A 26,586-nucleotide genomic window follows, 5' to 3' on the forward strand; every position below is an offset into this window, starting at 1 on the left:
GGGGATAGGAAGTGTAGTGGTGGCAGTAGCGTGAGGTCTGGGCCTCAGGTGGGAGATAGGGCAGAACTGGGGCTCAATGACTTCTCCCATGTGATAATAAGAAAGGGTTTGATGACATCATTTCTAAGGCCTCTTACAGCTGGAATATCTGTGACCCTAACACTCTCGCCTCTGACAAAGCTCATTTGTGAGTTAAAGGGAGGAGGAAGACACTGGAGTCAGCTGGAAAATTCCTGAGGGCACAGGTAGAAGAATGAATTGGAAACAATGGACAACAGCTGGGTCTCAGCTGAGGTTAAAAGGCATCAAGAAATGCCGGGCTGGGAATGGAGAATTTAGACCTAGTCTAGGGCAGGATTCCTTCAAGTACAGATGCCAAACCACCCACATCAGAATCACCTAGGCAAAAGTCTTAAAATACAGATTCCTGAGCCCTCCTGGAATCTGAGAGTTTCGTGCAGAAATCTGCATTTTTAATACCTTGGATAATTCCTATGAATCCTAAAATCTGGAAATCTCTGGTCTGGAGAGAGAGAATACTAACTTACCAGGGTAGGGAAATAAAATCCCAAATGCTTAGATTTGGGACCTGAGCAATGATTGTCTTTTTTCAAGGATAATTTAACTCATTTTGTTAAGACTCCATGTGGATTCAGTGGAACAGTCATTAATTGGGATTTCTAAGTGCTTTTTAATGACAGACATGGGGTACATTGCTAAACTTTCCTTGATCATCTCCCCAACAGTTCACAGGTGAAGAAATGGAATCTCCTTTCAGCCTGGTAGGCAGATTACAACCTCTCTCCCTTACCTTTCTACTGAGAATGAAGGTAGTTGCTGCATCTGTCATGAGAAAAGCTGGGTCTCCTGAAGTAAGGGTGCAGTTTAGCCACCTCTCTGGCATTAGAGATGTAGCTCCTTGGCCTGGATGAAGTCACCCTGTGAAGCAGCTAGACAGAGCCCCCATCTCCTGACACTTAGCCTTCAAATTCCTACAGTTTTTAAACTAATCACCAGAAAATAGATACTCTCCATTTTTGCACAGCTGGGCCAAGGTCCCAAGTTCTGGTTCTAACTAACCCAAGGGCTCTCTCTCAAAGTAAAGTACTGGGAGAGGGGAGTGGGCAAAGCCGAGATGGTGGAGACCAGGCCAACCACTAACCAGTTAACAGCACAGGCAGCCTCTCTGGGGTTATCACTGGGAGCCTGAGCTGGTTAGGCCAGCCTTGCCAGGGAGCCTGGAAGGAAAAGGAGGAGTAGGGTGGAGATGTAGGGCTTGGAAGAGGAGCCTAGAAGCCTTGGGGAGGGCGGGGCTAAGCAGGTTTCTGCAGCAGGCCAGGAGGAGGAAATGGGGTGGAGGAATTGTGTTCAGGTGTGTGGCACTGGAGGCTGGGCTTCTAAAAGGGCTGGGGCTGCCTGCTCCAGCCAGGGATGAGAAGGAGGCTCGCTCACTCCTCGTTGATGGGATAACTGAAGGCGGTAACAGCCCAGCCTCCCTCCCTTGTGCCCCACCAGAATAAAAATGCCCAAGGAGTGCTGAGCCCCCTGTCATAGCCGTGGAGCCTGCACCGAGGAGGGAGGAGGTAAGCACTTGCTTGATGCTAAGACTGGGTGGGGGAGGGGCTCTTTTCTCTTCAGCTCTCCTCACTGCTTGCTGCCCTCCGGTAGGAATGCTACTTCAAAGAAAGTCTCTGAGGTTCCCCCTCGCTTCATTCCTAGTACTCTGGGTCCTGAGGGCTGCAGCTGTGTACACCACCAGCAACCAGCAGCTGCAGGGTCCCAGGGAACCTCATTCCTCTATCTGGGGAGGTCTTTGCCCATGCTGGAAGAGACTGTGCGTGCATTGACTGAGTTACAAGGGCAGCTGCAGACGGTGATGGTGCTCACTCTATGCGGTCGGGGCTTCTTCCACGCGCTGAATGAGCAGGCAGCCTCTGCCTTTGCTGCCTATATCTAGGAATGAATTACCTGTATGGAGAGCCCATGATATAGAGGCGTTGGTCATTACCTGTACTATTTCAGGGCCTCTTTCCAAAAGCTTACAAAACCATTATGCAGGATTTTGAAATAAGTAAATGTGTTTGAGGAAGAAAGAGTGAGACACAGTTGGGTTTTTGTTGATGGTGACTAATAAAAATAGTAATGGTGGGAGCTTGTTGAAAGCTTATGATTTACAAAGTATGAGTGTGGAGCACTTGACATCTTTTCGCAAGCCCCTGAGGCAGGTGTCGGTATTACCTACAATCACTGCTGAGAATGCCGAGGCTCAAGGAGGTTAACTGAGCCAAATCAGTGCTTGCTGATCCCAGTCCATGCTCTTGACTTACATCAATGAGGTCATATTTAGCCGAGGGTCTTCCAGATTCAAAGTGTATAGAGGTGATGAGGAACAAGCACCTGTAAGGAGGCTTTCTCCAGGCAGAGCAAAGCCGACAGCCTCCATCTCCTGTTGCCATGTTCAGGAACTAATTTAGACCTTGGTCCCTACTTCTCAGGCCTCAATGGCCCCTTCTTGTGGATTTGGAGACTGTCAGCAATATGTAATCCATGTGGTCGGTGCCATTAAGAATTCAGAGACTGTGCAGCTGAACAATGGAGCTGGTCTTGAAAATGCCAGAGCCAGCAATGGAAGGGGAAGGGAATACATTTGAGAGCTGGACCCTGGGACAGTGCGTATAATTAAACCCAACCTCCAAAAATGTTTTACCAGGCTTCTCACGACTGCAACCCCTGCCCACTCCCCAACTTCACCTAAGACCAGGTCCCTCAGTCCATGGTGAGCCAGCAACACTGGCGGCCTCTGTTCTTTCCCTCATTGGGACCTGTGTACCTGGTCTTCCCTCTGCTTGAAACATGTTCCCCTGGGCTTTTCCTATATTTGGCTCCCTCTCTTCAATCAGGTTGCAGCTCAAACGTTGCCTATTCAAGAGGGCTTTCTAGACCACATAATCTAAAATGGACCCACCACCACCACTACCACCCTCAATTACAACCCCTCAAAGTGTTGATTTATTTTCATAATGCTGATGATGATCTGAAATTCTTGTATATTGTCTATGTCCCTACTAGAACATAAGTTCCAGGATGGTATAGGGACCTTCCGTGTCTTCTGCCTGCTGGACACTACTGGATCCCTAGGGCTTAGCAGAGTTCCCAGTAATACTGGGCTCAGTTAATTAATATTTATTGAGTGAATGAATAATAGAAGGAATCAGGAGATATCATGATCACCAGTTTGTCTCCTTCTCATCCAACACCTCCACTCAATCTCCCTGTGGAAGGCAAACATCTTGGTCTAGAAACTAAAGTAAAAAGCATCTGGATTTTCAAATGCTCAAGGGGCAACTGATTTCATTCTTGGGGTAACAGGGAAAAAGGCTAAATGGCATCAGATGGATTTAGTTCCCTGAGAAATAGCAAGGTCTGATAAGGCTGGCTCTACTGACCAGTCTCAGTAAGCAACGCTGCCTATGATTCATCCCAGCAAGCTCTTCTGGACCAAGCGTGGTATTGATCTTAGCCACGCCTGGGCTACTTACCGTTCCAGTACGATTTCAGGAAGCTGAGAGTGCTCCCTCCCAGCCTTGATTCATCAGCCACTCATTCAAATTCCCACCAGGCTTTGCTCACATGCCTTTTGCTATTTTGGCTGTCATACGTTTATAGGATGGAAAGAGGCCCATATTTGGGATAATGGGGTGCAAAGTGTTTCTATGAGCTCTACCCCTCTCAGCAACTGTGGTCAAGTCCCGTGATGCCTCCACTTCTTGTGTTTCTCCTCTATAAAATGGAATGATAACAGCTGCCCTCTATAGCCTTTGAGGTTGTGGGGTGCACGTGTGGTGGCAGCCCTCTGCAGAGTATTCAATGTGACAGTGATGTAGAAACCAGTGCAATATATTTCTTATTTACAAGCACCCGGGCCCTGCAAACAACAGGGAATAGAGAATACACTGGGAGGTGTGTTTGTTTGGCAGAATTTCACTGGCAGAAAATCCACAACTCCAAAAGAAATCTATCAGAGGAAGAGACTTCTCTGGTGGATTCCTTTTCCCAGGCAGCTACCTCAAGAATCAACTTACACACTTTAATTAACACCCAGCCTATTTGCTTTGCAGCAAGGAGCATTAGAATCCAGCTTAGTGATGCTTCCTCCTTGGCAAGCAGGCAACATTTGGCAGTATTTCACATGCTGGTGGTTTTTATGGGTCCCTTCTTGCACTTCTCTGTTCTTCATTGTAACGTGTGCTAAGCCTTCCTAGTATCAGCCCTGGCCCTGTCTCTATTTGATTTAAGAGACATCTGATTTTATATATGATCCTCAGGTTGTTCTGTGATTCTTTTATTAAGGCATTCCTTATTTTGTTCTATTCTCTTGTGCTACTCTTGATCTGTGGATTTTAAAAAAATGCTTTTTTTGAAACAAAATGTACTTTGGAATCAGTAGCCAAGCCCGAGTCCTGATGATTTTCTGGGGAGGAACGGGCTCATAAGCACAGTTGTATCATAGAGAATTATATTAAGTGTCTGGAGACCTGGGCTTGAATCCTGGCCATGCCTCTCAGTAATTCTTTTCCAACTCCTCGGGCCATGGTGATGATAATAGCAATATTGGCGGTGGGCTTTTATTGAGAACTTACTAAGTGCTAAGAGGATTCCTTGGATAATGTCCTTTAATGTTTGTGTCGACTTTTGGAAATAAGGAATATGAGAGGGTATGAGGTCATCAGGTAGCGAGTGACAGAACCCAGACTTGAATGCATGTTGGTTGACTTAAGAGCACGTGCTCTTCTCTACCAGACACATTGCCTTCCTGAGTCCCTGGAATCTTTCTTTATACACAATTGGACATTACCGGGCCTGCCCTCCTCACAAGATAGCATCCAATGAGATGATGCCTATGAAGCTTCATTGAAATTGTGGTTTTATTTCACCATTTTCCATGCATTTTGTTTACCAAGATTTAGAAAAATGCTCTAGAGGGACTCCTTTTCTCCAAGTGGCCTTGAAGAAAATGACAAGTATTTTCATAAAGAAACCAAAATGGTGCCTCTTGCCAAAGAGAATATGAAAATCATCAGCCATAACCCAGAGCACACATTGGATACTAGGCTGAACCCAACTGCATAAATTCTTAAAATCTTCGGGAGAATTTGCAGATACTATATGCTACAGTAGGGACTGAGGATATAATAATGATAGTTAACATTTATTAGCCACTTCTTCATACTGGACACTGATAGAAGCATTTTCGTCATGTAATTTCATGTGCAAGAGGCAGTCCATCATAGTGGTGAAGGGCACGCGCTTGTGGTTTACTGTGCCTGGCTCTGTCCATTGCTAGCTGTGTGACCTTGGACAAGTTTCCCAAATACTCTGTGTTTCAGATTCCCCATCTTCGAATCTTTCCCCTATTGATGTCTTGAGCATTCTATAAGTAGACACGTATAAGGAGCTGAAACAGTGCTTGGTGTGTAATGTACTCTCAAATTTTCACTGCCGCCACTACTTTCCCTGCACCCTTCTATGAGTGAGGGTGCACACCCATCCTGTAAGTGTAGAAACTGATGAAGGGTCAGGTCACATAGCTAGAATCAGGATTTGAACCTCCAGCTGTATTCATCCGGAGCCTGCCCTCTTCCATGTCATATTTCCTCAATAAACTCTCAAAGAAACACAAGTTCCACAGTTTGACAGGAATTTATACTGCAAGACCCAACTTACCTTTCTATCCATGTAGCGTAAGGTACTTATTGGCCTCCTGTCATCTTCAGGCTGGTGAGCGAAGCGCCTTGTTGAAAATGACTTAAGTTGTGTCTCTAGGATATCATCACACCAGCCAGGACTTTCTCCTCTCCTCAGAGTCTCCCTGTGGGCAGGCGGCCACACTGGCTCATTAAAAGCAATCAATGGTGCTGCTTTTCCCCAAGACAGAGTGCTGACCGGACCGTTAGGGGGCTTCTTTCAGCTCTGTGATGACATCGGCCTGTGCTGCCTTAAATCTGGTGATATAAAGTCTCTTGAGTTAGCAACAATGTTGGGATAAGGGACCAGAAGAAATCGTACAGAGGTCTGTCCTGGGCCAGTCAAAGACAGATGCCAGCACTTGTGTTCTTTCGGCCGTGGTACCCAGTTGGGTATCGGAGTTGTTTTATGGACTCAGTCTCCCCCTGGGTGGGGGCTTGCTTCAGCCAGGAACACCACGATCCCTGGAAAGCAGTCATTCTGCTGCTGCCTGCACTGACTGTGCATCACTTGAGATGCCTCTCAAATAATGACAGTAATTAATAATTAACAGCTCCCTTTTATTGAGTACTTGCTCTGTGCGAGATTATTTAATTAGTTCATGTAATCCTAACACAGCAACAGTCTCAAGTAGATTCCTGTATTATCCTCCCTATTTTAGGGAAGAGGAAGATGACATTCAGGGAGCTCACAAACTTTGCTAGGGGCACCCAGGAGAAAGTGGCAACACCAGGACATAAATGCAAGCCTGTGTGACTGAACACATGTTCTTCACATCTGTGCCCATCTGCCCCAAACCCCTCCCACCTGAATCACCGTCTCCGAGATGGTTTGATAACATATTACTGATTAACCGTGGAAAAACCTGTCCTGCTGGGCCACCCCGCAGGGCATGTGGACAAACCTGTCACCCACAGTTTGTTTTCCGGTCTCCTTCCCACCCTGGCCTGAGCGGTGAGTCTGTCTGTCTTTTGCCTCATCTTATCTGGACGCAGTCGAGCTCCCTAACTACTCAGCTTGGCTTTCCGCCTACAACCCTTTAGCCACTGGAATATCACAGAAGTAAGCATGAGAGCAGAGTATTTTGTCTTTCCAAGGCACCCTCAGTCCCTTCCTAACCTTTTTGAACAGGAACCTTTTTGCATTTTTCCTTCCTTGTTCTCTTTTCAGCTGGTTTAAGAGCGAGCTGGATTTGATCACAGATCATGAAGCATATTTTCAATGCTGTGAGAGAATTCAGTAATTGGCATTTTAGCCTGAGAACTGGCCTGTGAATTCTGTCAGACAAAATGGCGGTCTGCATGTGGCTGCATATCAGGAAAGTGCCCTTGTCCCTCCTAAGTGGCACTTATGCAACTGGGCTGTTACTAGTAAGGAATACAGAAAGGAGTTGGAGAAATCGAGTTAAATCTTGGACACCATGTCCTTTAATGCCCATGTGATTTTGCACAAATTACTTATTTTCCGCAGAGCATAACACTGCTTTCCCTTCATTCAGCCCCGCATACAGTTACTGATAACACTTCTACAGTGTCCCAGGCACTCCACTGACCCCTATATGTGTACCATTTTACTTAATTTTCCCACTGGCCTACTGAGGTAAGTACTAGGATCATCACTTTCCAGATTAGGAAACCAAGGCTGGTAAGGTTAAGTACCTATTAAGTTAGTGATGGAGGTGGGATTTGAACCCTGATCTTTTGATGTCAAAATCCACTTCCCAGACCAGTGTAACGCACTGGCTGATGGTTCTCTGTTAAATTCTTCCTTTTCTAACACAGGATCATGCACTAGTCTTTCTCTTGTGCATCGTCTGCTTTTGCAGCTCATGCTGAGGACATTTGCCCGGGCCCCGTCTGACTGCACTGCTCCTCCTCATTTGCCAACCTTACAATCGATGACCAGAGCAGCTTCGGCTGATGCCCCGGCCTTCACTCATTATCCTTTCTGCTCAGTCTGCTCTTCGCATCACAGAAAGACACCTCATCAATAAGTGTAAATCTTCTTTGTTTCCTAACAATTGAGAGATCTTCCAAACAAATTCTGGCGCTTCCCTCTGAAAATAAAACCATCTATTTTCTCTTCTTCTGCATGGCAGAAGGATCATCAGATACTGCTGCATTTCCAGGACCCTCCGAATAAGCAGGAGTTGGCTGTGGGCAAGTTGAATTGGCCACAGAGTCAGGGGCTAGGAGGGGACCCATTAGGATGTAGGCCCACGGGTACAAGGGTCTCCTCCAACATGTTTGTCACCATGCCCCAGCACCCAGGGCAGCTCCAGGCTCAGAGGAGAGGCCCAAATGTTATTTACTAGATCAGTGTGTTGGCTTCTAAGAAAAGTATGTGTCTATTGCAGATTTGTTTTCCAGATACTTTGTTTTTGTTTTACTTAAGAGTGAACATAGAAGGGAGAGGGGTAAGTGGTGGGTTATTGGAATTCTTACGTTTGGAGACACGTTTTCTTTTATCAGCCTCACAGTGAAGTGTTTCTCCGCCCAGTTACACTTTGAGTTAGTCTGGACTCTGTTTTAGGGTGGAGCTTGTCATTTCCCTCCCATCTAATAATGCCATTTCTCCTGCCACGGCTCACACTGGGAGGCCTGTCACACATTCCACCTCTTTCAGTTACTTGGCTTGGCTAGGCAGTGAGCATCTGAGGTCCCTGGACCCCACTTTTTGCCCACATCCTCCTCCTTCCTTTAATTCCCTTCCAGTGAAGAGTCCAGGACTATAACATTTCTGTTTATTGAGCACAAACAATATGCCAGGCACAGTGCTAAATACTTCCATATACTACTCGGTTTAATCTTCACATCAGCATTTGGCAGACGAAAAAAACCCTGATACTTGGAAAAGTGAAATGACTTGCTACAAGTCACGGAGCTGGTTGGCAGCGAGCCCAGGCCTCTGTGCCAGGTCTGTAGGCTCCCAATGCTGAGATCTCTCCACTGTGGCTGCACAGCGAATCCACCTCTTGCCTTCAGCCGAGATCTGTTATGTAACCTCCTAATGAGAGGGATGCCGGCCCTTCTTGACTTTTCTCAAGCCAGATACTCACCCCCATGAAAAGTGTCATTCTCTAGAAGGGCAAACTCTGATGTCACCTATTGTCAAGTGCTAGAGTTGGGGTCCTTGTCTCTATCAGGGAACACAAAATCCCATTGGGGGCCTGGCCTTCCTTCTCGGTTGCTGTTCTGTTAAGGATGACAGAGGAGAGGCTGCTGTGTGGTCTGACTTAGAGAAAACAACCTTAGCCCTTGAAAAGACTGCCTTTGGGTATGTCGGGGGAAGAGGGAGAATCTCCCTCTGCCCTTTTCCTTAAGGTTCTTATGGCTGGCCAAATAATTAACAAGACAGGTTAGCAGGAGAAAATAATACCAAGTTTAATAACACGTATACATGGGAGAAACTCAGAAATTAGCAACTCGCCCCTCTGTCTAAGCTGCTTGCTTAAGTATTGCAGCTAAAGGCGAGGAACGTGTTGGGGGTGGGTAGTGGCCTGGGACTTCAGAGGGCAGGAGGACAATTCTTTTCAGGGTCATCTATAGATAATGTGGTCAGGGAGAGACAGAGTTTTTGATAAAAGGGGCTTGGTGCCTTTCCTATTGTAACCTCTATCCTACATTATCTTTACAGCCATCATGATAGAAGATCTGTTCCAGGAAGGAGCCACCATGTCAAATTCTTTAGGCAGCTAGTGGGGGAGGTCAAATGTCCATCAGAGAAAACAATCAAGGCAAAGAGATACATTTCAGGGTGGCCAAATCTTGATCTCCCACAGGTACAAGTCATGAGGCCCTAAGGGAAGGCCGTTTTCACTACCCGTTGTGTAGAGATAAGTCAGTTGGGAGCTCTGAAATGGGCTTGGGGGTGTCCTATGCTTCAGTTCTTCGTGATGTGCCACTTGCACAACTTGTGGGACAGCCAGGGACAGCCTTCACTAATACTTACTAGACGTCATTATTTCAGCAGAAACTAGATTTGTTTAAAAAGGAGACTCCTTTAAGTGGAAAATTAGTGTTTCTTATCACAAACAGACCAATTGTAAAACTAGATACAATGATTACAGAGCACAGAGTCAACTCTAGCCAGACACTACTGTCCACTGAAAGCTCTGGCCCTGAGGCTAGTTCTTGCTTTGTTTAAAAGGACAGTTAAATATTAGCTGGCACCATTTTGTGGGTATGGAGTTTTAGTTTGGGAAGTTCCAAAGATGGATGGTGGTGATGATTGCACAATAATGTGAGTGTACATAATGCCACTAAACTCTATACTTGGAAACAGTTAAAATGGTAAATTTTATTTCATGTATTTACCACAATAAAAAAGAATGAGGCAGCTCTTTATGTAGTTATGAAACAATCTTCAAGATATATTAAGTGAAAAATGCAAAGGGCTGAACAGTATGATCAGAATGCTGCCTTTTGTAGTTTTCTTAAAGGCTCTATACGCATATACGTCTGTGCTTGTATATGCAAGGATCCCTCTGGAAGGATGACAACATTTGATTCTGTAGAGAGAAAGGGCAGCTGGGAATAGAGAGGGAGGGTCATTGTTTGCTGTTTGATTTGTGTTCCATGTACATATATAACTCATTCTAATTGATAATTTTTTTTAACCATAGGAGAAAAAAAAAAATGCACCAAACTGAAAATGTCTCCTTAAAGTGGTAGTTCTCAACCTTAGCTACTCCCTAGACTCGAGCGTTCAAAGGGAGGTCCCCGGACCAGCAGCATCAGCATCCCCTGGGAGCTTGTTAGAAATACAGGATCTCAAGCCCCATCCAGACCCATGGAATCCAAATCTGCATTTTACCAAGGTCCTCAAAGGGTTTGCAGGACGTGAAGGCTTGAGAAGCCCTGCACAGGACTAATGAAATCAATCTCTGAGGTGGGGTTTGAGCCTGGGAATTTATTAAGACTTCCCAGGTGATTCCACAAGGCAGTTGACACTATCAACCACTGAATTAATGTAATAGGGAAAATTGAAAGGGTTGAAATAGGACCCATTTTCTTACTGTATGCTTTGTTTTATTCAATGTGGGCTCCATGTGCCTCTTAAAAATCGTTACATGTCCCACACTGGGAGCACTGACCGGGATGCCTATCTCAGATAACAGGAATATCACACAGGAACATGTGATATTGAGATTCACCTGAGCGTAGTGGGAAAGATGTTCTTCTTTACTAGTTTTGAGTACATCTGTCCCTTATATAAAATAGACTTCATAATTCTACACCAAAACACATACTGATTAAGGGCTATTTTTATCCAGGGATGGAGCATAACATCAGGTCATTGTAAAAGCAGACTTTGGAGTTAGAAAGATATGGATTTAAACTCACTTCTCTGAGCCCCGTGTCAAAGGGGGTTAATGTGTACCCCATAGAGCTGTCATATTTAAATGAGATGGTATAGATGACACTGATGCATTGTAAGTGCTCGATTGCTATTAGGTGATAATTATGGTGTTTAAGCTTCCTCTCCCTTCTCCTCCCACCACAACCTGTCCTGGGCTTCTCTCACTTTCACTGTTCCCTTCACATTTGCTTATTCTGCCTCTATCATCTCACATACAGATGACATTTCTCGCATTGCGGTTGAAGCCAAGGAACTTGAGTTCCACCTCCCCCGTCTCTTGACACAGAAAACACTCTGCTGTCTCTTACCAAATTATCTGACACATTTCTAAAATACAACTGAAACCTCATTACATGGATGAACAGCTTTCCATCAGCTCATTCCTAACTCTGGTATTAATATAATTGTTGCTGAGCCATTGCAGTTGGCCTCACAGGCAGTCAGGAAGGCGTCATTGTTAGCAACCCGAGATGGCTGCAAGTGCAAAGAGAGCTGGTAGAAGCTACTAGGATTTCTACACGGATGGATGACGCTGTAGAGTGCATTCCACGGTTCCCTTCCATTGCCGTGACAGATATCGGTTGGGGGAGACGATAGGGTGTCCAAGTCAGAGAATAGATGTCCTCCCCCCACAGTGCCCAGAATCATCTTTTCTGAATCATCAAATCTGAACATGTTTAAAACGCCTGCTTAAAACCCTGTGAGAGCCTCTCACTAGTTTGAGAAGGAAGACCAACATTCTTAACAGAGTCTACAAAGTCTGGCTTCTAGCTGCTCCTCCTACTCATCTCTCCAACTCCCGTTTGTCTGATTATTGGGCTGTCTCCTCACTTCATTGAGTCCTTGCTTTGTGTGAGTCCTGATCCCCAGGCCATAGACCAAGTCTGATTTTGTGCAGTATCATAGCGCTAGGGCCTCGTTTGTAGCAGATGCTCAATAAATGTTCATGGAAAGAATATGACGTGCAAGGATGTCGCACAAGGGGTTCCTGCCTAATCTGCTACCCGTGCTTTGCAATGTGCATCCCAGTCAAACTAAAATGCCAGCAGTTGCCTGTTAGGTATTAGGCTGTTTTCTACATTTAGGTTTTTGCTTAACCTTAGGCAGAGGGTACAGCTTATCATCTTACTCCTCATTCATTTTGTCTAGGAAATCTTACTCTTAGGCCAATTATCACTTCCAATCAACTTCCCTTGACTCGCCAACCTTCTAGCCTATTATGGCCATCCCTTATGTGTTCATTATGCTTCAGATATAACCTCCCATTTCATTTAACTCTGTTCCATGTTTGTGGCTCCCTCTCCAAGACCCTGAGAAAGAAGAAATGAGAAAACGTAAATTGTGTGTGGTATGGTACGTGTTGGGTAAATAAGCTTTATGCATGTGTGTGTATGACTGTATCATTGATACCTCGTGGTGAATAAAGAAGTATGCCTTGTAGCCTCAGTGCTTTTGTACTTGCTGTTCTCTCCATCTGGATGCTCTTCCCACCTCTTCTAGTCATTTTCAGATGTCAGTTCAGTTATATCACTGCCACACGGAAGCTATTACTGCCCCACACCCTAGACTGAATCTAACCCCTTGCTATATATTCTAGCTTCTTATTTTCTTTGTGAAGCTCATTACCAATTCTAATTATAAACTGTATTTTTATTTGATTTAAATTTACCTCCCCCCTTATACTGGAAGCTTCATGAGGACTGACTTGATCTCTTTTTCCCTCAGCACCTAAAATAGTGCCTCGCACCCTGAAGGTGCCCTGGAATGAATAGTTGATCAAATGCAGCTCTTATTAGACTTGAGTGTGAAAAGAGAGCAGGCAGATGAGAATGCCCCGCTTCCCCTCCTCACTGTGGTCCCATGAGGGTGTTCCTCAATTGCTATGCGTGGAAACTCCGCCCAGTCATTCAGCATTGTGGGGACACGCCGGGAAGCATTGTGGCTGCTGGTCCCCACCCTGCCCACAGTGCTCCCCTCCCTACTTAAATCAGGCCACAGCTCTTCTGAGAGCTTGTTCTTGGAACACTCAGCCGGGTCCAGCTGCCAACTGCTGAGGCAGCAAAGGGGCATGATGGCAAACCCAGAAGGGAAGGCAGGTGGCAGGGAGGACAGCACAGTTGTGACTTGTAAGTAGGTCTGACATCCCCAGACACATTCTGTCTAGAAGAGAGCATCACCAGATTCTGGGGGCTGGCAAGGGGAGAGCTGCTATGTTCCTCCTCCTCCTCCTGGCCATCCCACTCAAAGCAGATCAATGGTGCAATTTGACTTGAGGATTAGGGGGATCTTCTAGGTGACTCCCCACCCTGATTCCACCACTTGTAGCTAAACGTGTTCCTGTCATTGACATTGACAGGACATTGACATTCCGGATATTGCCAAACCACCGCACAGCCTTTCTTCCATTTGTCCTGCCCTAGAAAGCCTTCTGGTGACTGTCCCCAGCCAGCTAGATGGTTAGAAGCATTCAAACATCCAGGCAGCCCAGGGAGAGGTTTGGAAAGTTTGTACGCCAGTGTGTTTGTCCTTGACTGTAACAGCCCTTTGGCCACAGTGGCTGGTTACAGCAAGGCAATCAGGCAGAAAGAGAAAAGTGCCCTGGATCAGGAGCCTGGGCCCCACACCCGGCTACCTGCACTCTGTGCCTTGTTTTTATCCCCTATAAAACAAAACGGTAAGACAACAGGAGTGATTTTCATCTTACGTTCTCTTGAGATATAGGGTTTGGAAAAGATGATCTGGAGGCACTGTGGAGCGCAAAAGGGCAGGACTTTGAGACACTCATCCCACGCCCTTATCCCTACCTCTCTCACACATGCACACATTCACGTGCACACTCGAAACCACGACATGCACTCCTGTTCTTTCTCTCTTCTCAGAGAGGCTTTCGTCTCTTTTGTGTACCAGAGTACTGTAAAGGACACATGGCACCTTGGGTGATTAAGAAAATAGGGACCAGTACAGTATGAAAAGGTTTGGAAACCACTGAACCAGATGATCTCTGAACCGTACCAGTCCCTTGAGCCTTCGGCTGCAATATGAGGATGTATGGTTCTCTTCCAGATGTCTATTAGAAAGTAACAAGAGTGTAGTGGTTACAGAGTACAGGCTCTGGGGCCAGACTGCTTGGGTTTGAATCTGGCTTCTACCACTTACTGTGTGTCTTTAGGAAAGTTATTTAACCTCTCTGTTTTCATTTCCTCACTCTAAGATGGGTATAAAGGAGTACCTACTTCATAGAGTTGTGAGGATTAAATGAGTTAAATAGGTAAAAAGCTTAGAATAATGCTGAACATAATATAAGTATTCATAAGTATCGGCAGTTATGATTTTATTGCTTAGTATTATTAAACCAGTGGTTCTTAACATTTGGGGGGGGGGTCATGGATCCCTCTGTAAATCTATTTAAGCTATGGGGGTGCTTTCCTTGGAAAACTAGATACCAAAACATCTTGTGCATTCCATTCAGAGAGCAGTTGGCTCCATGTCTTCAGTGGAAAACCAAGGTCCCAAACATAGCTTGCATGTTTTGGAGAAGTGTTTTGGTAATTCAATCTAACCTGTCAAACAGTGAACAATTGGGCAATTAACAGGTTCTGACAAATGATTGCTAATTAAGTTTTATGACAAACAGAGCAGTGCCAATCTATTTTCACATTAGAAAGACCCCAATATGTCTCTTGAATTGCTGCAAATCTCTCAAACAAGGTATACGTTTATTTAGGCACCTTCAAAAGGGACCTAGTTTCAGGGATTGCAATTTGCTAAGAGATTGGACTGAGTATTTCCACAGCAAATAATTCCATTTACATTACACCCAGGTCCAGTAACACTGCATGCCCTGAATAACTCATTACTATCTGTGCGAAGCTTCCAACCCCATAAAAGGTAAAAAAGCATAAAGAATACATAAAGGAGATGGAACATTCAGGTTCTTTCCATTTCTTCAGCTTCTTTGTCAGCACTCTCTTCTTAGGAGACTTTAGCTAGGGGGAAATAAAGAAAGGAGTTGCGCAACCAAACTGGGATGGGAGATTTAGGCCAAGCGGATTGAGGTAAAGGAGATAATGGACGGACTGGGATAATGAGCTCAGAGAGGCTGGCTTGCAAATGCAAACACTAGGTATATGGAGCTTTCATTTTCCGGAAGCCAGTTTTAGGGGTATGTAGTCCCAGGGCAAGTGCCTCCAGTGCCAACTCAGCCTCCATGATCCAATGGTTCTGGGGGCAGGAAGGAAAGAAAAGGAGCCAGATGGGAATCCCTCTAGCATCCCATTTTCTCCACCAGTCACAGCTCCTGGGATTTTGAAAGTAGAAAGGTGTCAGGGAGAGCAAGTCCCATTGAGTTTTATAGGGTGGTTAGAAGTCTCGCCGCAGGGTGCACAGAGCTGGGGCTGGAACTTGGATCTCCTAACTCCCATCCCAGTGCTAGTTCCATAGAAAGATGAGGAAGAGATCTCTATCTGTTTATCGACCTGGAGATCTATTAAAAGGGGTTCTTGTTACTTTGTGTTTTGCTTTTTTAAATCGAGATATAATTGACATATAACATTATGTTAGTTTCGGGTGTACAACATGATTCACTATACATTGTGGCGATCACTTCGCAACGTATATGTCTAGTTAACATCCATCACCATCTATAGTTACAAATTTTTTTTTCTTATAAGAACTTTTAAGATCTATTCTCTTAGCAACTTGCAAACATACAGTGCAATATTGTTACTTATAGTCACCATGCTATATATTGCATCCTTATGATTTATTTATTTTATAACTGGAAATTTGTACGTTTTGACCCACTTCACCCATTTCTCCCACCTCCCACCCCCTACCCTGGAACCACCGATCTGTTCTTTGTAATTATGAGCTCAGTTTTTGTTTGTTTAGATTCCTAATATAAGTGATATCGTATGGAATTTGTTTTTTTCTGTCTTATTTCACTTAGCATAATGCACTCAAGGTCCACTCATGTGGTCACAAATGGAAGATTTCCATCTTTCTCATGGCTGAATAATATTCCATTATACATGTATATGCGTGTGTGTCTTTATATATATACATATCACATTTTCTTTGTGTTCATCCATCGAGAGACAATCAGGCTGCTTCCATTACTTGGCTTTGTTGCCTTGTTTAATGGAGCTAAATATTTCAATCAAGTTGAGGATTCTGTCACAATCTGCAGAAGAGCTACTTTGTGAGGGACATGGGGGTGTTGCCCTGGAATTGGGTCACGGGACATCTTGCCCTCTTGCCCCAGTGAGCCAGTGGCCTCAACCAGCCTTTCTCCCTCATCTGAAGTACTGCCCTTTTTTAAGACCCATTTCTCAAGGAAGTAGGGGGACACATATTCTGAATTATGCAAATCCTACCCCTTAAGGTCACAGAAAGCACAGGGAAGTATGGCGTCCTGGGTTATATTGGTATCCTCAGGGTCTTAAGAGCTAGGGAAAGCATAATTATTTGATGTCATCTAGAATCTTAAAAAAAAAAAAAAAATTACAAAAGGTCTCCCTCACCCCCACAAAAGTCCCATATTTCCTTCCATAACTTATTCTTCATTATTTTATCTCTATCCTTAAGTTTGTTTTTTATCCAGATCTTCCTCACGAGAACCTGGCATTCAGTTGTTATGCCAAGTACACTGGCTCTGCCTTATCTGCTCCCATCTCTGGCCAGTGCTCACACAGTCCCTTTCAACACCAAACAGAAGTAATCTCTCTCCCTACTGGGGTGCGAGTCGTTGGCAGTGGTTACTTTTGGTCTTCCTCTTGGATCTTTACACGTAGCTTAATGTTTATTTAAATATTTGTGGACTAGAATAGATTAGTAATCATGATGCTAACCAAAATGTTTTCAGTTACTCTTTGCCAGACACTGGGCTGAGATCTCTGCGTGCATCACATTTAGCAAGCAAGTCACTGCCGCCTCATAGGTTAACTGGGAATAATATTATCCTATTTTTGAGGTCTAAAGAAACCAGACTGGGTCAGATGGTCCCTTAAGGTGAATTTCATCCCTGACACTATAATCCTCTGAAAACCTCCCCTCTCTGACTCCTGAAGAGAAACATTTTTGTCTTTGCTTAAGTCCTTTTGAAGGAAGAATATCTCTCATAGTTTCCTTTTTAAGACTTGCTGTTTAACCGGCTTCACAGGCTATCATGCATCAGACTCTCACACGCTTGGGGTAAAGTTTCAATGTATCTGAGCATTTGCACTCTTCTGCCCCCTCAAAACCATGTGCTAAGGTTAGAAATGACCTGGAGAAGCACCTAGTCCAGCTTCCTACTTTCAACCAGCTCTGTACTTAAGCGCCCTGGCCACATTTGGTGGAGGGAAGCCTCCATCTTCCTTTGCAATTCATTTCAGTTCTTCCTTTTCTCTTAACAAATCTTTCTACATCAATTGAAGCTGAGCTTCCTCTTTTTAGTTGTCAGCCATCGTCTAAAGCTAGGGTGTGTGGAAGTGAGGAGGAAGGAGCATGTTTGCAGAACTGTAAGAGTTTTCAAGATGTAGCAGAAGAGTTCGTTTAGTGTCATATCCCCTTCGTTCTCCGAGCGTTGAAAATCTGAGTCACAGAGATTTGCTAGTCACGGGGGTTAAACCTGGAATGCAAAAGACATCGAAAGAAAGAGTGGTTTGAAAGCCAGCCTCTGCCAGTGACCAGCTTCAGCCTCCTGAAACAGTTTCTCCCCCATTTTTTAAATAGTTATAACGGTATTTCCTTGATTCTAAGTCACACACTTTTTTTTGGCATCAATGTTTCTTAAGGAGATTCAGCCTTATGAATTATAAGGACATTCAGTGAAGTATTTTTCTCCCTCCCCTTTACCACTCCCCAAAATTATTGAATTGATGTCTTACCACACACACAAAAAATTTATCTTTGCACCAAAATACAATAATTCTTGTTTAATTTACAGGATAGTGAAGCCTCCTGAATGAGACTAAACTTGGCAGAGTATTTTGAAAACTATAGAGACCTATACAAGCACTTTTATTATTATTATTATTATTCAATTGGCTACTTGATATTACTGAACATATACTATGTACCAGACTTTGTTCTCCATGTAGGGACTGGGGCGTTGAAAAAAAAATTAACAAGTCCCTGTTATCATGGAGCTTTCCTTCTATTGGGAAGAGATTGAGAAAGTACACACAAGTAAGGAAGTTTCCAGAAAGTGATGAATAGTATGACTAAAATAAAACAAGGTCATGGAATGATATTTGGTGAGGACAGCTCTAGCTAAGGGAGTCTGGGAAAGACTGAGCTGAAAGCTGAATGTCAAAAAGCAACCAGTCTCATCTTGAAGAGAAGAGGGTGGGAAAGCATTTCAGACAGAGAAAAGAGCAAACACAAGGACCCTCGTACAAGCCTATCAGGGGTCAGAGGAGAGAATGTGGTTGGAGCATGGTGGACACGGAGGAAGGCAGGCAGAAAGGGAGAAATGAGCAAAGGCCAGATCATATGTGGCCTCTTAGGCTATGATAATAAGTTTAGATTTTAATTTATCCAGCCCTCGCTCTTAATAAATTCAGGAACTAAAGCCCAAAGGTGAAATGGCTTATTCGAGGTCAATGAAACACTCTATGGTTTTGGAAATTAGATCTCTTCGCTTCCTGACAGTTGTTCTGCTTTACTGAGCTGCTTGCAAACAGCAGCTTTTGTTGGTCAGCTAAGCCATTTGAGATGGAGCCTGACACTCCTTGGCACTCCTCGGTGGTTTTTCCCCAAGTTCTTTCTAATGTATTATTTTCCTCCTAATTAGAGATGAATATATTCTCATCATTTAGCTGTCTTATAAACAAAATCAAAAACAAGTTATCCCAAGCCATTTAACTTAACATTACTTATTAAAATATCATAGTAGTCAAGATGAAAACAAGACCTGGTGGGTGGCTCTGCAAACCAGCTCATCTGAGCTGTGTTTATCGCAGTTTCTGTTATTACCAAACCAGGTTCATTTTGCCCTTCGCATGAAATGCCAGTCACTGAGACAACAAGTTTGCAGCAGAGAAAGGGTTTATTGACAAGGCAGCCAAGGGAGGAGGTGGGAGAACAAATCTCAAATCCACCTCCCCAAAAATGGGGATTAGGAATATTTATAGGATAACCGGGGCAGGGTGGTCTGAAGTGTGGGGATAGATGATTGGAGGTAAGGAGGAGTGGAGTTATTGATGATCTACACAAGCATAGTTAAGCTTCATGGCTCTTCACAGGACACATGTTCACAAAATGGTGGCATTAAGATGATCTGAGCGTGGAGTTTTTGGCTCCCTGACGTCAGGAGTTCACCTATGGCACACCTGCACAGGCCGAGTTGGCGGGTTGATGGTCTCCCCTGGCCTGAACCGGACAGGGGTCAACTCGTAGTTTCTGAAAAACAACTCAGGCATCCGTTACCATGTGACGCAAGCTTCAGGGAGATGTTATCTATGAGGAACCTAGTGGGAGTCAGATAATAGTTTGCCTGTCTACCTCTCTTTTAAAAATAAGCAGCTCAGCTAACAATGAGCGGGCAAACAACTAAAGACTACAATTAATAATGGCCAAAAAAAATCCCTTTAGTTACTAGCTACCTACTCATTAGTGGCTAACTGTCCACTGGTTTCATTCCACCGAGAACAGTACAATTACACACTGTATCTAAAAGGATCCTGCCCCTGGATTCAGGACACTGATTGACTCAAGAGATGGGTCTTTTAAAGTCATTCGTAACTTCCACCAGGTTCCTCCACTCATTCCTGATAGAACATTAACCTGGGACTGGGACATGTGTCATCAGGCACTGTCCCCTGGCATGCCCAATGGGAGAACCAGTGTGGGATGTGACAAAACCAAAGCTCTAGTATCATATTTGAATTCGAATCATTCTCCAATGCCAAGTTATTCCTCTTTATCTATTATATCAAGATAATAGTACTTAACTCAGAGAGTTGTTATCATAATTAATCAGGACAATGTAAGTATTTGGCATGCAAAAGTGTCTCTCTGGCTCTGTAATGTCCCTTCCCATCCCACAACATCTCTTAGAATCAAGGGCTCTTTGTATCCCAGATCAGTCTGTCTCTTTTTGCTCCATGCATAATATGTTGGTCCAAAAACGATTTAATGAGCACCTACTGAATGCCTTGAACGATAGCAGTACACCCAATCAATTACTATTTAGGGAGTGTCTAGTAAGTGCCCATCATTGTACCAAGCATTCTGAAGTCTATAGGAGGTACAATGAGACATAGTTTTTGTCCTAAAGAGCTGAGCACTTAAAAGGACAATTTTCAATTAGAACATTATTTTGGACTTTATACTTCCAAATGCCAGAATGTATGTTCTTAGGAGGAAGAGAGAGAGGGGAGAGGAATGCAAACCGGAGCAGCCAGAAGGCTTCATGGAAAAGAATGGGGCAGAAGGAGGCTTGAGCTGGCCGGGATGAGGGTAAACCAAGAAGAGAGGTGGTGGCCTTCCAGACTAGGGAACTAACAGCAATGTAAGCACGAGCATAGTGCAGGTATAGAAGGGGAGATGATGGTGAGGAGATGGTAACTCCTGCCCCTACCTGGATTAGGTGCCTTATGAGGAAAAGTGCTTTTTAGGGGGCTGGGGCAGAGGAAATTTGGGGGGACACCTGGGTACCAACTCTGCTTTGTCCCCATGATGAGAATATGATCTTGTTGCTGCCGTGTTGAAGAGCCTGGGAAGACTGATGCTTTTGAATAAGTTTCATAGTTCTTACTTTTTCCAGAATGTTGATATAAGCCCCAGATGGAAAAGGGCAGTGATGTGGCAGAATTCTCTCTAGCCACAGTATCTATACAGAGGAGTCCCAGCAGATGCATGTCCTATTTGGGAATCAGGAATTCAGGAAGAATAGCCAACATTTGCTGCATCTTATACTATTCACCTCTTCCATCAATGTTGTGAATTCTTGGCCAAATAAACTGGCTCCTTGTAATGCTGCGAAAGACTTCCTGATAGTCCAGGCTGCAGTGCCTCTGCTGGGGTTCCCAGATCTCCTCTGCTTCTTGCACTAGAGCCTTCATCACACTGTATTGTGATTGCCTGTCTGTGTCTGACCCCCATGTAAGCACAGGCCATTCGAGGTGAGCAGGTACCATATTTGTTTTTATGTCCACCCTTCAGTTCTCAGAGCCTTGCACAATACCAGGCACATAATAGATACTCAATTAATATTTAACATATTGAATTAAATTGAGATCAGCTTTTCTATAGCAGACAGTGGTGGGTGGGATATAAGAAAATTGGGGTCAGAACTTGGAAGCCATTAAACCTAACAGAATGTTAGATTTGATGAGAAGGCAGAGGAGGGTTGGACAGCAGCATAAAAGAATAGTAAGCATTAAATGTACTGCCTGCTCCCCTCTCAGCAGAGTGATGGGAATGAATGGAATAAAATTAGCAAAATCATTAGCATGGTGATAACCAGAATCTCCTCATGCTGGGAACTGGGAGGTAACCAGGGGTCTTGTCTGCTCCCAGCCTCCATGCCTTTCAGATCACTGTCGCTTTCCTGCTGAGGACAGTAAATGATGCTGGCCCCACAGTTCTCTCAAGACGAGATCTCTGTGAAAGGGAGGGAAGGAGGGAGTGAGAAAAAGAAAAAGCTGTGTCAGCTGATTCCAGTCCTTGGGAAGCAGTTAAGTAGCCTCACTTAGAGGGCACCAAGATTTGGAGCCTGAGTATGGGCTTTGAAATCAGATCTTCCACAGTTTAAATCTATACTCTTCTACTTACTATTTCAGTGGCCAATGGCAAGTGAACACTCAAAGGGTAAAAGTAGTTATTACCTTATATGATGATTGTCATTATTGCACTAGTGGAAACTCCATTGGTATGCATCCAAGGCAAGAAAACAGGGAATATCTCCCAGAGAGACCCAGGCTAGAACCAGAGAGCTCAAAAAGATTCATTTTTTGGTATGTGTCTTTTCTATCTGCTCTTTTAGTTCTGTATTGTTTCGTTAAAAGAGAAATCACGGAGAAGTGAACCAGAAATGATTTCAATTCATTCAGTAGATGCATTGGGCTGGGTAATTAACTCTAAGTACACAACAGACAAACCTTGAACTCTCGGTGGCTTAACGGGTAATAGTTTCCTTCTACCTCGTGTCACAGTCCAGTGTGGGTTGGAAGACCGTCAACCAACCTATAGCAAAGCCATCCTCCATGGTCTCCAAGGTCACAGAGGTAGTGGATGAGAAGCAAAAGAGATAACGCCAGCTCTTAGCTGCCTCAGCCTTGTAGTGGTACGTGTGACTGCCACTCATGTTCCATTGGCCAGTACTAGTTACAAGGGCCCAACATAAATGCAAGGGAGGATGGGAAATATGAGTAGCATGTGGATATTTGGTGAGTACTGTCTGCCACAGCCACTTTCTTGCTGTATGACCTTGGTGAAATCACTTAACCTCTTTGGACCTCAGTTTCCCCAACTCTGAAATAGACCTAATGGTTCCTACTGCAGGGTGTTTTGTAAGAATCACACAGTAAAATGCAGGTAAAGAATTGAGCACATTACCTTGCAGGTAGAAACTATTCAGTGTCAGTGTTGTGTAGACTGATGAGCACCAAGGAGGGTTCTTCACCTGCAGGCGAAAGAAACAGGCTCTACCTACCTTCAGAAAACATAGAATTTGTTGGAAGTATTTGGGGTAACTTTTAGAATATAAATGAAGACTGAAGAACCAGATTGTAAAAGATAAGCAACTGGGGCTTCATGGCAGGAAGGAGAGGAAACTATTTGGCTTGGTGCCATCCCCTTAGCAAACCAATGGCTGGGACTTTTGACAGTCCCCCTCTCCCCAGGGCTCCATACAAGAAAGAAGTAGTTCTTTAAGAGGAAATCTGGGTGCTGTTGCTAGAAAAGAGGGAATGGAGCCTAATTAGACACAAATAAGAAGTATCCATTCACTATATCAGTTAGGAATACATCACATACAAATAAAAATAAGACCCAACTACAGTGGCTTAAACAAGAAGTGCAGACGGAAGCTGTCCACGGCTGATGCATTGACTCAGGGAAGCATGCTTTCTAACCTTCCTCTCTGTCTCCTTAGCACATTGGCTTCTCATCCCCATAACTTATAGTCACAATGTGGCCACTCCATATCTAGTGGGAGGAAGGAGAAGGGTGGTATCAGCAGACCTCTTTCCAGCTCATCGGACAAAACTGTAACACATGGCTAATCCTAGCTGCAAGAGAACCTGGGAAATTCTTTCAGTTTTTTAAAAGCCGTTTGATAGATTTAAGCAAAAGAGATGTTGGGCATGAAAGTATGGATGTGTTCATCTATGATGTCTGCCAAAAGTCCACAGTTTAACATTAATGTGAATAAACCAACATCCTGTTACAGGAGGGAAGGGAAGGAAACACCAACTGTCCTGAAACTAAAGAATTCCTTCCCCTGGTCTTCCCTCCCAGGCGCTTATGGAAGATGGAAAAGTGTTGAAAATGGTTCCATGGGGTCTGTAGTCCCCCTTACTGGCCTGAGAGAACCTGAGGAGCATTGGATATGGAGAGTGAACTGGTTGATAGATGTTTTCCCAAAGGCTGTTTCTGGATAGATCTGTGATTAAAAGTTCCTTCTCTAGTGAAATGTCTCAAAAGTCCCAGCACAATCCACATCTATGGTCACACGTGAACAAGCAAGGTAGGGAGAGAATGTCTTTAAATGTTAACATACCTTGCATAGTGCCTGATCCATTCTCAGTTCTCAATAAATGGAAGCTATTTTCCCACTTCCCTCAGAAACTACCTTTCTCAGCTTTTGATGTTAAAAATATACTACAAAGCTATAGTAACCAAAACAGCATGGTACTGGCACAAAAACAGACACACAGATCAATGGAATAGAATCGAAAGCCCAGAAATAAACCCACACATTTATGGACAGCTAATCTTCGACAAAGGAGCCAAGAACATACAATGGGGAAAAGAAAGTCTCTTCAACAAATGGTGTTGGGAAAACTGGATAGCCACATGCAAAAAAATGAAAGTAGACCCTTACCTTACACCATACACAAAAATTAACTCCAAATGGATTAAAGACTTGAATGTAAGACCTGAAACTGTGAAAGTTCTAGAAGAAAACATAGGCAGTACACTCTTCGACATCGGTGTTAGCAAGATCTTTTCAAACACCACATCTTACCGGGCAAGAGGAAGAATAGAAAAAATAAACAAATGGGACTACATCAAACTAAAAGCTTCTGCAGAGCAAAGGAAACCATCAACAAAACGAAAAGAGAACCTAAGAATTGGGAGAAGATATTTGCAAACCATACATCTGATAAGGGCTTAATCTCCAAAATATATAAAGAACTCATGCATCTGAACAAAAAAAAAAATACCAACGCAATTAAAAATGGGCAAAAGACCTGAACAGACATTTCTCCAAAGAAGATATACAGATGGCCAACAGACACATGAAAAGATGTTCAAAATCACTAACTATCAGGGAAATGCAAATCAAAACTACAATGAGATATCACCTCACGCCCGTCAGAATGGCTATAATTAACAAGACAGGAAACAACATGTGTTGGAGAGGTTGTGGAGAAGAGGGAACTCTCACACACTGCTGGTGGGAGGGCAAACTGGTGCAGCCACTATGGAAACCAGTATGGAGATTGCTCATAAAATCAACGCTAGAACTACCATATGCTTCAGCTATTCCACTGTTGGGTATTTATCCAAAGAACTTGAAAACACCAATTTGCAAAGGTACATGCACCCCTGTGTTCATTGCAGCCTTATTCACGATAGCCAAGACTTGGAAGCAACCTAAGTGCCCATCAAGGGACGAATGGATAAAGAAGCTGTGGTATATATACACAATGGAATACTACTCAGCCATAAGAAACGACGAAATCCAGCCATTTGTGACAACATGGATGGACATTGAGGGTATAATGCAAAGTGAAATAAGTCAGAGGGAGAAGGTCAAATACCGTATGATTTCCTTCATTAAGTAGTAGATAATAACAACAATAAACAAACACATAGGGACAGAGATTGGATTGGTGGTTACCAGAGGGGAAGGGGGGAGGGAGGAGGGTGAAAGGGATAATTCGGTACATGTGTGTGGTGATGGGTTGTAATTAGTATTTTGGTGGTGAACATGATGTAGTCCATGCAGAAATAGAAGTACAATGATGTACACCTGAAATTTTTACAATGTTATAAACCAATGTTACTGCAATAAACAAAAAATTAAAAAAAAAATAAATAAATAAATAAACCTAGAAACTAGGTACTGGCACAGTTCCAGAAAACAGCTACCCCTTGGGGCAGGATTCCACACGTAACAGTAGTAAAAGAAAGCAAGAGAAGAAGTGGGAGAAGGACATGGTAGGTCTCCATGGAGAGTTATAAGTCCTTGGGTAAATAAAGTCCCCTTTCTTTCCTAACCCTCTCCCTACTCGACCTCTCATCCCAGATACATTTTTTTCATTCCAATGAAATGAGGTAGGCTTGAGACAGAAGCCTAGGCAAAAACACACTTTTTAATATTTTACAAAAGAGCTCAGTTTATCACCCATGTAATAGCCAGATTTTATTGACTGTCAGCAATGTGTTACATGCTATAGTTGGGGTTTTATATACATTATAATAACACTATTAATGTCTAGGAAGTGCTCATTGAGTCCCAGGCCCTGTGCTCTAGTGCTTTACGTACGTGATGTTCTTTGCTCAGCACAAAAATCCCCGCCATGTGAGAGGTGCTATTACTAGACTTGTTTTACAGATGAGGAAATTGAAAACCCAGGTAAGTTATGAAATATGGCAAATTTCATAGCTTTAAGTGGTAGAGCTGTGAGTCAGACTTGCTCCCTTAATCACCGGGCTATGCTGCTGTTGAATTTTCTCTGCAGCCCCATGGGACACGGATTGCCTCACCTTACACCTGAGGAACCCAGGACTCAAGGATGTTGGTGACTAGCCCAAGGCCAACAGGCAAATCTGGGGTTGAATGCAGGCCCATCTGAATCTTAAATGCAAAGCTGGGCCATCCACAAGGCTTTTTCCCAATGGTTGAACATATCAAGTGCATTAACTCCCTATTCATAATGCCACTACTGAGATTTACTTGCCCAGTACAGTGTAGTAGTCAAGAACACAGACTCTAGGACCAAATTAACCTCTGACAATGGGCAGATTTCTTAACCTTTCTAAGCCTCAGCTTACTTATCTGTAAAATGGGACTAATAGTAGTACCTAGTGTATAAGTTTGTTGTAAGCACTTGGTATAATACCCAGCCGAGAGTTACTGTTCAATAACTGTTGTTGTTTTTCTCCCAGCTTGTTTGAATTTCATCCATTTTCTAACTCATTGTATTTGTTGCTACGTGTCATCAAGACAGCTTTGAATCCTGGTGACCCTATGAATGAGTGACGTCCACAACCTCCTGTCCTCAACAGCCCTACTCAGCTTCTGTAGACTCATCCCTGTGG

The 26,586-nt window shown here is 43.8% G+C and overlaps 1 protein-coding gene across 2 annotated transcripts in view; it reads left to right on the forward strand.

Annotated features, from left to right (window-relative positions):
* Nucleotides 1-1,375: 1,375 nt before the first annotated feature.
* ATP10B (ATPase phospholipid transporting 10B (putative)) overlaps nt 1,376-26,586 on the forward strand; it is a 300,183-nt gene continuing 274,972 nt past the window's right edge. For both annotated transcript variants that reach the window (XM_087429455.1, XM_087429456.1), the window contains exon 1: nt 1,376-1,583. The gene's annotated coding sequence lies outside the window, so the exon portion shown is untranslated. The remainder of the gene's footprint in view (nt 1,584-26,586) is intronic.

This window comes from Ceratotherium simum, chromosome 4 (genome assembly GCF_057802395.1).
Source record: "Ceratotherium simum simum isolate JZ-2026a chromosome 4, ASM5780239v1, whole genome shotgun sequence".
NCBI lineage: Eukaryota > Metazoa > Chordata > Mammalia > Perissodactyla > Rhinocerotidae > Ceratotherium > Ceratotherium simum.